Below are 10,440 nucleotides of genomic sequence, written 5' to 3' on the forward strand. Positions count from 1 at the left end.
CTGAAATGTTCATTTCTTTCCCTCTATCACCCTACGTATCCAATTTGGCCACAGGTCCTGGTGAGTGGATGCCCTTAGCAGGGCATCCTGAATGTGTCCACCTCCCCATCCCACCCACCTCAGCGTCTCGCCTGAATCACTATAGCTGCCTCTGCATCGGTCTTGTTCCCTGAAGCCATCCTCTGAGCTATCTTTCTGAAATATGCATTTTGCTTCTCTAAATGGTTCAATGGCTCACTACAATTTTCAGGATAAAGCTCAGCCTCCTAAGCATGACATACAAAATTTGCATGATCTGGTTTTTGTCTTCTTTCTAAACCTCATTTTCCATGGTGTGCTGGGAAATGTTTAACAACTTGACCTCGAGATGCACCGTGTGCTGGCTTATGAAAACTCCCCTCAAACAAATGAAGCTCTCCCAACTTCCTGGTCACGCCCTAATCTCTCCTTCACCTGGGCCTATGTATGTCTTTCTCTCTCTGCCCAGAAAGAGCTTCTTTCTACCTCCCCCCCAAACTTAGTCACCCTTTAAGACATAGCTCCTCCTGAGAAGTCACCCTGTAGTAAACACCCTACAGTGAACTCTCTGTGGCCACCAGCATGCTGCACTGCAATTGTGCGCTGTTGAGGCCTGCTGCTCTAACCAGGCGCTGTTAAGAACAAGTACTATTTTTTTCAATTACCGTCGACATTCAATATTATTTATACTAGTTGGAGTGTACGACATAACAGTTAGACAATTATATAATTTGTGAAGTGATCCACCTGATGAGGTTAGTATGCACTTGGCACCATACATAGTTATTCTAAGTGCCCATCAGTAGACTAGAGAACAAAAGAGCTGTGGTGCATATATACAATGGAATACTATTTGGCTGTAAAAAAAGAATGAAGTCTTGCCATTTGTGATAATATGGATGGACCTAGAGGGTATTATGCTAGGTGAGTTAAGTCACTTATGTGGAAATCTAAAGAAGAAAATAAACAAATGAACAAGGACTATTTTTACCTTTGTATCCAAACTATCTTCATGGCTTCCTAGCCCATAGTAGGTGTTCAGTAACTGTTGAATGAAAGAGTACAGACAGTGCTGATTTTTAATTTACTACCCTCCTATAAAAAGTTAGACTGCATCCTCTTGTAAAAGCATTCAAGGTTGTGAAAAAGTACTACAGGCCTTTCACAGACATTTAGCTCTGGGACATGCAGGAGTCAGAGCAGCCAGGGAAGGTTTCTTGGAGCACAGTTGCCAGATTTAGAAAATTAAAGTACAGGGTGCCCAGGTAAATTTGAATTTTAGATGAACAATAAATATTTTTAGTACAAATAGGTCCCATGCAATATTCAAGAAATATAGTAAAAAAGCATTCATTTATCTGAAGTTCATATTCAATAGGGTGTCCTGTATTTTATCTAGCAACCCTGTATTTCATGAGGCTACATTTGACCAAACACTTGGTGGGTGAGTCAGATTTAGAGAGCACAAAGGCAGACTAGCCTTGTCACTGGAGACTGGTGGGAGGGGCGGTACGTGCACAGAGAAAGGAAACCTTCAAGGAACTCTCAGCTGGTCAAGTTAGAGCATGAGGTTTGTGCTCCCAGAGGATGAGCCTGAAAAGGGAAAAAATATTGAAAATGACATTGAGGTCACAAGAAAGAAGACAATTGCAATTATTTGGACATTTGTTCAGAGTCCACAAGTCCTGAACTAGCCTAGCAGCAATTGGAAGAAAAGATAGAAAGAAAGGGCAGATCTCTAAATATGTGGGAAGTGGAGAGGGGAGGGGTCTAAGGAACCCTCAAAGATTTAAAATTGAAGAGGAGGAGCAAGAGCAGAGGGATGTGCTTTATTTAGACGAAGTGACTTTGATGTGAAAGTAGGACACCCAAGGAGAAATGTACAGCCCAGTTGGACACGAGGCGCAAGAGAGCCTAGGCATGACGGTGACTGGGGAGTGTCCGCACGTAGGAGTTACAATGGTTTGCAAGAGCTCTCCTTTCCTTATATGTTTTCATACATGACAAAGGAATGGGACTGTCCTCTCCAGTGGCCCACACACTGAGAGAGAACACTAGCGTGCTGACATGTTCAACAATTCCTCCTTCCAAAGTTCCTTAGGAGTCCACCAGGCCGCTGCCGGGAGAAGTCTTACTCTGGCCTCCCAGAGAATGACTGATGCAGTTCACAATAACATATTCATAACATAGAAAAGGACATTTTCCCAGTAAGTCACCTAAATGTAAAGTCCAAATTTAATATAGTGCAAACCTGTGTCTGAATGAAGCAAATTCCTTATCTACATGAAGTTGGCAGAAGCAAAGTCTATGGAAATAATATTTTCATACATAATAGGTGTGAAAGTGCTTTGAAAATTATAATGCTATACAAATATAAGAATATTATCATTCACACAACCTGAAAAATCTACAACTGAAAAATAATTATCCAGACAGCCACAATTACACCAGGCATCTGAAAATTTCAAGACAATCCAATTTAACCCTCTCCCGACACTTCCTACACCCCTCTTGTCTTTCTTTCACGTGGCACTTATCACCTAGTGTACTCTAGAGGCAGCAACTGTTTTCTTGTCCACCCACAAGAATGTATGAGCACTGAGGGCCACAGTTTATGTCTGTTTTGTTCAGGAATTGCTCTCCGTGCCCCAAGCAATGCTGATTTCCAGTGGAGTGAATTAAGTTTAGTTTTCAGAGGAATGACTTAGCTTGCATGGATATATCTTGCTAGCTACAAATCTTAAAGTTCATTGCCCTGTGTCTAGGCATCATACTGCCATGCAGGCCTATTAGGAGACACCATCTGTGTGAACACTTGATTGTCCTCACAATAAGACACCTGTCAACCCATGCCTCAATCTTTTCTAGTGGAGGACACTATAGGCATCTCAGGTGATCTCTGAGAGTTCATTTTCCTCCCTCAGTATGGACCTTGCTAAGCTAAGCTCTTTTGATATTTCCTATCATGCCCAAGAGGCCTCAGGTTTTCAACCCACCCCTGCTGAGTATTGAAACAACAAAGGCACCAAGTGGACTACACTTTTCCAATCTTCCTGGGAGATGGTTTCAAATGCCAAAGAAGAGCCACATCTGAAATCAGATTCCAGAGCTCAGCATGAATTTGAGCCAATGGTTCTTTCTGCATCATTCATTCCTCTGCCTCTGCAGAGTGTTGACTGGACATCGCCTTGCACATGGTGTTCTGCAGAGCAAATGGAAGAGAAAGGATTCCTGCTCCGCTTCCCAGCATGAACTGGCATCCCTAATGTAGAAAACACACACATACACACACAAATACACTGCAGCTGAAGCTCAGATGAGCCTTGAAAAACATCCAGCTGCACTCTTAAACCCAGCTGGTATGTGTCCTGGTTAAATAATGGAACAGACTGGCAAGTCTTGGAGAACCTAGATCCAAACGGCTGTCATATCTGAAAGTGCTTGGCCTCCCTGGGAGGCACAAGGCTGGGAGGTATTGGGGGGGAGGCTCAGTAGCAGGATGTTAAGAAAAATGGAGGGATCCGTACTAAGAGGGACTCTAAATAGCTGATTCCTGTTGGAGTCTAGTTGCAAGAAGATGGATAGAAATTAGCAGTGACAGGTGGACCACAAGACCCATGGGGGAAGCACACTGTAGAATGTGAAGAAGTCATGGATAGTAGCACCTGAATTGCCAACAGGTCATTGCAATAGGACACCTCATGCCCCTCTCACTGTGTGCTCCATCTACTCTGTCCCTACTCTTCTCCTGTGCGTCAATCACCCAGCCACCCACAAAGAGGCCAGAGAGGAGGCTCCCTGCTGTCTCCTTCCAACTCAGGGAACTGCCTCCTGTGAGCCTTCCCCTTCCTCTGCAAGGCCGTTCAGCTCCTCAAAGCCTATCAGCCCTTTCTCTTTTCTATTCTTGTCCTCTAGTCGATGCATCACAGTATTCCTTTGGCCTCCTAATTACTGCCAGACATGACGCTGATGGGTTGGGCTTTGTAGACACTGTTACTGCCAGATCCTTTTCCCTTCATTGTCTGGAAACCTGTCTCTATTTAAGCTCTAATCCTTTTTGCCATTTTTGACCTAGTTCCCAGTGTTTTATATTTTTCCATATTAAGTTAAATAAGCCACTTGTCAGCCTGCATATATCTTACTGGATCCAGCTCTTCTTTCGTGACTCCCATAAATGCCTGGAGGAAAACAATTCCACCACCCAGTTCCAGGGAATTATCCACTATCCTAACTTACAGCATGAGGAACGAAATGGAGAGTCTGCTGATATTCTTTAACTAGGCAAAGAGCTGCTATAGCTCATTACCATTTACTCCCTGCAGTCTTCAGATGGACCACTGGGTTTAAATAGCAAAAATGTGAAACAAGTATGGATAGAGAACTTCTTTCAACTGTTAAATCTACCCATTCCTGAATTTAAAAAACTTAATACCAATTGATGAATGTGTCTCACAAATAAGGAAGAAAAAGTAATTGAGCAAGAGAAGGAGCATGAGGAATCAAGAGTTCAACAACAATAATTTGACAGTTATCTAAGGCAAAATTATTCCTCCCTCCTCATCTTAAGCCCCAGATAACCATGGGTATAACTGAACACAAGCATAAGAGGTATTGCTTCGGAAAATATTATTTCTTGAAACATGTATGGCATGATCACAGGTCTAAACAAAGACATCGTTAGTGATAAGTAACCCACAGGTTGGCTCCCCACCCCTTTCTGGGCATATTTCAGAAGGAGTCACATGCAGTGTGTTTGTACCACAAACCCTCTGCACCACACCAACTTTTAAAAGCCCTCACTACTGCCTTAATATGCTCTATCTTGTTTATCAATCACTCAAAGAAACATTAGGACTACTTAGGGGGTTCTCAGGCACTATTCTGAGCCTAATTTTCTCCTCCCAAACTGAGTACTTTCACAGCTTTGACCATTTGAAACTGTAGAGCAGTGGGAACCTCAGGGATCACACTCAGAAACAGTAATGTCCAGGTGGCTTTATCATCCCAGCAAAGAGTGGGAACTGCCTTGCCCTGCTGGCAGCAACTTGCATTGTGCAATCCAGAGATAACATCTGGGACAGGTGAGAAATAAGAAATAAAACCTACTGGTTTTGATCCTCCAAGAAGAGAAGTTGATGCTAATCCAATTTTATCAAATTGCAGAGTCAATCCATTCTGTTTTAAAAAGGATATTTTTATAACTGATAAAATATAGTAAAAAAAATAAAATAATTAACAGAAATAGCTGTGACGAGAACTTGCTATGTGTTTTCTATGCATTATTTTAACACAACCATCTGTCAGGGAGGTATTATTATGATGGACACTTCATAGGTGGACACTGAGATGCAGTCAGCCAACCAGTGTCAAAGGGCACTCAGTAGATATGCATAGGCCCGCCTAGCTAAGAGTCATGCTCTTAGCTACAGTGCTTTAAAATATGTTCAGGGTTAATTTTTTTTAAATTAGGTATACACAAAGGAGTACAAAATCAATTATAACCACACTCACTCAGAGACATGATCCAACCTCCTCAAACAAACATGCACTGTACATACATACACTCACAGTTTCATAAAAAAATACGCCCACACTTCACGCGCTGCTGTATAAGCTTTGTATTTGCATTTGAAATACATCTGAAGGTCTTTTATGTCACTGAGGGCTCTTCTACCACATCATACTTAATGACTATTTTCTCTAGTTGTTCCTACACTATAAAGTATACAATCAATCCTCTTTTTGGACGTTTTACAGAGTGCTATGATAAATACCCCAGTAGTTGACTTCTTACACATATCTTTATATCATTAGGATAAATTCCTAGAAACAAGAATACGTTTTTCACATATTGTGAAATTGCCTTGGGAAGTGTGAATTTTCGTTCCTGTCAGCAACATGTTAACCAGTGTCCTCTTCCCCATGCTGGTACTAGCATTGGCTATCAGTGCTTTATCATCTTTGCCAATTCAAAAGGGGAAATAATAAGATCTCCTTGACATTTTACCTACTCTTCCCTAATTAGTGCTGGGGTAGACCATTTTTCATATATTTTTTGGTATCTGTGTTAATTCTTTTTTAACTCTTACTCATGTCATAGTTCATTTTTCTGTCAGAGCTCAGAACTAAACTAAACTAAACTCAGTTCAGAAATGAACTTTCTTTCAGAGATATATAGTAATCATTTGCCAAAATAATGTGTCAAATATATTTCTCTTAATTTTTCATTTTTAAGTTTTTTAATTGCAGAGAACTTTAACTTTGTCTCTTTTTTTTTGGTTGCTGAGATTGATATCATCCTTACAAAAGAATCTCTCTCTACTTCAAGGTTATAAAAATACCTAAATTTTCTTCTTGTATCTCAAAATACTTTTTACATTGAAATGTTTAATTTATTTAGCAATAAATGGTCAATTTGTCTAATAATTAACTTATTGGTGTAAGATGTACTTAATTGCTTGCAATTTATTAAGCCAAGTATCCAAACACCATTTACTAAAATACTGTATTTTTCAGACTATAAGATGCACTCCCTCACCCCCCAAATTTGGGAGGAATAATGGTTGTTAATGCTGCTGTTGAGTTCTGTTTACATTTACATTGATGAAATGTTATTTATGGTATTAAATATTTTACCATGTTTTTTGCTTCAAATTTTTCCCTATTTTTTCCTCTAAAACCTAGGTGTGTCTTCTTATGGTTCAAAAAACATGGGTAATCTATAAATTCATAACTCATTTGTAATTACGTATTTACTTCAGACCAAAACTTTGTATATACTTATGTTCATTTCTAGAATTATTGCTCTATTGCAAAGATTCTTCTCCTGATTCCTCTGCCATTATTATCTAGTTTAGTTACTATAGCTTTATAAGCCACATTAGTGCCTTAGAGGGCAATTTTCTCTTTATCATTACCAAAAGTTTATTCATTCAAATGCATTTAAGATTTAGTATGGTATTATGGTTAGAATTGTATTACATAATTGGAATAATTTAAAAAGAATTGGTAGCCTTACAATTTGAGTAAATTGTTCCATCTAGGAACAAGGAAGGCATGTCTATTCATTCAAGTTTTCTCTGACTTTTCCATTAATTCACTGACTTTCTTCACACATTTTATAATGTATGCTGTTATGTAAGTAAAATCATCTTCTCCCTGTTATGTTTTATAACAGGCTACTGTGAGACTTAGATTCGTACAATTGGAATCCAAGTGGAACTCATTCTTACAAGGGTAAACTTGATGCCCAAAGGTACTAATTGTCATTCGAAAGTTTCTCATTTCCTTTGCAACACAGTTAAGTACGGAGGCACCGGATAGGCCCACCCCTCTGCCTCCAGGATGCATCCCTCAGTAGTCCCCTTCTCCCCATCCCCACCACCGTCCCCCAGCCAAGGCCCCAGCAACTTTTGCCTGGGCTATTATTATCATGACTTCACAACTGGTCCTCCTGATTCCATAGTCCTTCTTTTAATTCATTCTTTGAATTTCAAAATGAGCAAATTATACCACGTCCTGCTTAAAACATTCCAGGGGCTTCTTAAATCCAAATGTCTTCCTGTGGCCCACATGGCTCTACGTGATCTCGGCCTCAAGTACCTTGCCAACCACACCTCCTGCCTGCTCTCCCTTCTCAGTGTGCTCTCTAATCATTTTTGCATGTCCTCCTCAGGCCCTCTCCTCTGCGTGGGAGCTCTTCTTCTAGATGGCTGCTCCTCTGGTCATCTCCTCTCCACCTGGAACTCCCCCGTCTCCGTCTGGAAGACAAGGCTTCAGAATAGTCATAATTTATGTCCTGAACACTATCGAGTCCCTGGCAACTACATAAGTACCTGGCACAGAGCAGGTGCCAAGTAAAAATCAGTGAAATGAATAAACCCAGGGCTTCTGAGTCGGGGTACACCTTGGATGGTGTGAGCACCTTGCATTTTACAACAGGTGGACCTGTGTTTCCACCTCAGTCTCAGCCCTCATTTAATTTGGGTCCTTGAGAAAAATACTGAAAACCTTGGGAAATTGCTTTCTTTAGGCATAAAATGGGGTGATAAGAAACTGCGTCATACCATTGGTTTGAGGATTAAATGAGAAAACATATATAAAGCATTAGCATAATTCCTGGTAAAGAATAGGTACTCCAGATATGTTACTTTTGGCCCATTCCTGAGCTACTTTCACTCGCCATCTAGCATCTTCACCTATTGTTCAACTAGAGATCTACAGAATTTAGTGCCCAGGGAGCCTCAGCATTACACTAAATGAGACTTTCAAATTAGGTACAAAGCAGGAAGTGCTGCCATTTTGAATGGATCCTTGGTGCAATTTTTTATGAAATTCAAAGTGAATCGACATTTCCATAAATTATTCTCTGTGCTAAATTATAATATATAGTCAAAGACAAGGACAGTCTAACAAGTCAACCAAAAAACTTTATTTTGCTAAAAATCAATGCAACTTTGGTCTCCAATCTTAATGCCACATTAGGGGAAAATACTCACTGCTCAGATGTCACAAAGCACACTGGAACTATAAAAGATGGCATTAAACATAATCCCTAGAGGACAATTCAAAATTCAAATAAATAGATGATGGTGGTTTCCTGAAGCAATTTCACTGAGTTTCCATGAGCCTCCAACATTGGGGAGTACATAAATTATAGAAGGCTATAAAGTCTGACCCAGGAGAAGTGGTTCGTTTTGGAAAAGGAAATGAATTCTTTGACCCTGACTATCAAAACAGAGCCATTGATTTTTCTACACTTTTCTTTGAAGTTTACAATTTAAAAGCCTATTCAATTTGTTTCTCTCTTATTTATATTTTTGAGGGTTGTGCCAATGATACAAGTTTCCTAAATCTTTGGAAGAGTAGGCATCTCCTCAAAAAGGCCAACAACCTTAGTCTGCCGCACCCTTCACATCACGAGCTCACTCTAATTCAAACACTACCTGGAAAGAGCGAGCACAAAGGTATGGGTCACCTGATATTATGAAGAGGTTTTATATGAGCTTTTTTTTGTTTTTAGTTTTGACATGCAACATCTGTTTTTCCAAGAGGTGGCGGAGAAGATCCAGCCAGCACCAGGCAGGAGCACAGTCCAGCGCGGGCACTGAGTGCGTACCCTGGAGCACACTGCTGGGTTGAAGCTCCTTTCCCATCTCCCCAGCTGTGTTCTTTACCCTACTGTGCCTCAGCCTTTTTGTCTATACAGTGGAATGATAACAGTAGTACCTACATCATAGGGTTGTAATGAGGAGTCCACGAGGAGTTAGAATTTGTAAGGAACTCGCTAAAGCTTATTAAAGCCTTTATGTAACTCAACTGCAACTCAGAAAAGACTTAATGTTTTGGCTCTGTGAGCTCGTGTTGTCAGTTGGAAGAGGAGGGGTAAACCCTGCCCTCAATGAGGTGACAGGCAGGGACTCCCTTCACCTGGTCCCACCTTGTCCCTACCTGGTACCACAAGATAGAAGAGGGAGTCATGACTTGTGCAAAAACTGACATAAGTGAAATGGATAACAATCCAATCCAACTCACCTTAATAATCAAAAGAGGATTGAGAAGTTCACCCTGGTTCTTGGGTTTCCAGTCCCGCCTGCCATTTTCTGCAGGTATCTTTCCAAACTGTGACCTGTTCTCAGAGCTCCGATCCTGAAGGTAAGTTTCTGTTGCTTGGAAGAGTGTGGGATATCAAAATCTCCATCTCCAGAGGCCCCCACGGCATCAAAAGAAGTAAAATACAACAGCACCACTATAGTGTTCCAGGGACTATGAGACCTCAGCATGGAAAAGAATGCATCAGACCCTTCGGTGCTCCCCGCGCCTCACCAGCGCCACCTTGCTGTGTCTTACCTTTGTCCCTGAGTATGGAGTGATGTCTTTGAAACCTGAAAATAGCCTCCAGTGCAGCCTCTGAGAGCAGCCCATCTGATGAGAGGGAATTTAAATGAAACTTCTGGATGGCCTTCCTCACCACTGGATGGGGGTGACTTTTAAAACTAAGGTTTGTGAGAAGGAAGAGGAATTTGGGGAACCTACCCTGGGTGCCCACCTAAGAGGGTTGCTCCTGGGTTTCAGTCCAGTCCAGATTAGCTGTGGCTCTCCCAGCAGCCAAGGCAGACCCTCCTCACTAGAGGATGACTCTAGAGAGCAAGAACAAAGACAGTGTTGGCCGATTTATCACAGTCGTGATAATGAATAGCCTAATGACAATGGCAAAAGAAAGCAGAGAAAATAAAATGTTACAAGATAGAGAAGCAGGTAGGAAAATTGCATACTGATCGTTTTTCTTTAGAGCACACCATCGAGAAAAATTGAGTCTTTAACCTCTGATGGCTTCCTGTGGCTAAGCCACCAAAATCTAATTAAGAGACTCAGGTCCACAGAAATCTGCTGTCTGCTCTGGCTGCAGAATTATATTATAAG

The 10,440-nt window shown here is 41.1% G+C and overlaps 1 long non-coding RNA gene across 1 annotated transcript; it reads right to left on the minus strand.

Annotated features, from left to right (window-relative positions):
• Window positions 1-1,504: 1,504 nt before the first annotated feature.
• LOC118998558 (uncharacterized) lies at window positions 1,505-10,217 on the minus strand. The gene is made up of 3 exons (XR_005068886.1): window positions 10,067-10,217; window positions 3,439-3,440; window positions 1,505-1,611 (listed from the first exon to the last, which is right to left on the minus strand). It is a non-coding gene; the product is annotated as an uncharacterized LOC118998558 (long non-coding RNA).
• Between the last annotated feature and the right edge of the window lie 223 nt (window positions 10,218-10,440).

Source organism: Sturnira hondurensis, unplaced genomic scaffold, assembly GCF_014824575.4.
Source record: "Sturnira hondurensis isolate 20B ecotype Veracruz unplaced genomic scaffold, ASM1482457v3 Scaffold0014384, whole genome shotgun sequence".
Lineage (NCBI taxonomy): Eukaryota > Metazoa > Chordata > Mammalia > Chiroptera > Phyllostomidae > Sturnira > Sturnira hondurensis.